The following is a 1,707-nucleotide window of genomic DNA, read 5'->3' on the forward strand; positions in this document are numbered from 1 at the left end:
ACTTTTCAGCTGGGTACACTAGGTAGGAGCTGGACCCGTTGGAGCCGGTTTGGACGACTCCCTGAGCTACCTTCTGGGAGTCCAGGAGAAAGCGTGATTTATAGGAGGGAGACTCACAGGCCCCAGAACTGGCCTGGCCTGCCCCTCTGCTTTGCAGCCAGAAGGCCGCCGGGGTCCCTCCTCTGACCTTGGCCAGCGGCCGCTACCGAGCCCTCCCAGGGGGCATTGCTTTGAGCTCGGGACACAGATGCCATCCTTGCGCCCAGTCCAGCCGGGGAGACGTGGAGCCAACTGGATAGGCTCCCTGGCAGCATCAGAGCGGACAGGAAGCTTGGAAACCACATCACAGAGTTCCCCTAAGGATGAGGAAGCCACGGTCCAGAGAAGGAAGGTGACTCGCCCCACATGGCCAAGCAATGGTCACGTGGGACAGAATCCCGGTCTCTTGGGCTCTGTCTGCCCAACTTGCCTCCCAGTTGACTCAAGTCTGGTGAGAGGGAAGGTCAGCAGGAATGTGCTGTTGAACTTAAGAAGGGGTGAGGCATGGAGGGATAGAGGCTCGGGGGCCCAGACATCTGCAGAGACTGGGCACAAAGCAGTGAGCTCCCCTGCCCCCCATCAAACTCAGTTTCCCTGACTGAGACTGCAGATTTCTCACAACCTCACAAGATATCCCCTCTTAAACAGAGAAGCAGTTTCCAAGGTTGTATCACTGCGGCTGAGGCTTATGTGGGTGCCAGCCCCTTCCTGAGCTTGTAACTGGTAATATGTCTGTCCTGCCCACCCCTTCCTTGTTCCCTGATTTGCTTAATTGCTGTGATCTGTGTTTAATTACCACTTGTGAGGGTGCTATGTTGCACAACCCTCTTTCCCTTGGTATGTATTTATTAAGGGCTTGTTTAATGAGAACACAATTAAGGAGAGGGTGCTCAGACCGCCTCAGAGAAAAGGAAAGGAAAGGGTAACGGAAGGAGTTCTCGGAGAAGAGGGCAGAAAAAGGGGAGGAGTGGAGAGGCGTGTTAGGTTTTGAGCTGGATTGGGTGATGGCTTTTTGTTTCTGGAGATGTGGGCTCATGGGGGTGTCCCAAAGCTCCTCCCCCTCCCCCCCCCGCCCTGGTGCTAGGATCAGTGTGCAAGGTAGACCCTGGGTCCAGATGCTCCCACCTCTTGCTGAGAGTGTAGGGATCTCTGCATAAGCCATGGGCTGGCCAAGCCAATGCACCCATTCCCTGGCCTGCAGTAGGAGGCCAGGCTCGCTGTTTGGACTTGTTGGCAAAGCTGGTTTTGCTGAACATCCCTTGGTCTCTGGGGGCCATGCCTCTGTCTCAGCAGGGCTCCTGGGGGCGGGCAGGGAGTAGGCAGGTTGCCTAGGGAGAGGGAGCTGAAATCTTTCCTTTGTCTCTGGGCCCAGGGGCCTTGGTTGGCCCAGCCCTGCCTCCCACAGCCCCCAGGGCCTGCCCCCCAGGAGGGGTCGTGCCCTGCTGCCTCGGCCCACTTTCTGCCTCTCAGCTCTGACTTGGAGCCTGTCTCTGTCTGGCTCCCCCAGGACCGGAGCGTATCAGCCATGCTGCCAGGCAGGCCCTTGGAGCTAAACTTAGAGTCCATGCCACCTTGCCTCGCTTTGCTCCCTCTCTTCCAGTGCGGGGTGTGTGTGTGTGTGTGTGTGTGTGTGCGCGCGCGCGCGCACGTGCACACGTGCGTGTCCCC

At 58.1% G+C, this 1,707-nt stretch overlaps 1 protein-coding gene across 2 annotated transcripts in view; it reads left to right on the top strand.

Annotated features, from left to right (window-relative positions):
• SCN4B (sodium voltage-gated channel beta subunit 4) overlaps positions 1-1,707 on the top strand; it is a 16,992-nt gene that overhangs the window by 1,705 nt on the left and 13,580 nt on the right. The gene's annotated exons all lie outside the window — the stretch shown is intronic.

The sequence above is a fragment of the Crocuta crocuta genome, unplaced genomic scaffold (genome assembly GCF_008692635.1).
Source record: "Crocuta crocuta isolate KB4526 unplaced genomic scaffold, BGI_CrCroc_1.0 scaffold271, whole genome shotgun sequence".
Classification (NCBI taxonomy): domain Eukaryota; kingdom Metazoa; phylum Chordata; class Mammalia; order Carnivora; family Hyaenidae; genus Crocuta; species Crocuta crocuta.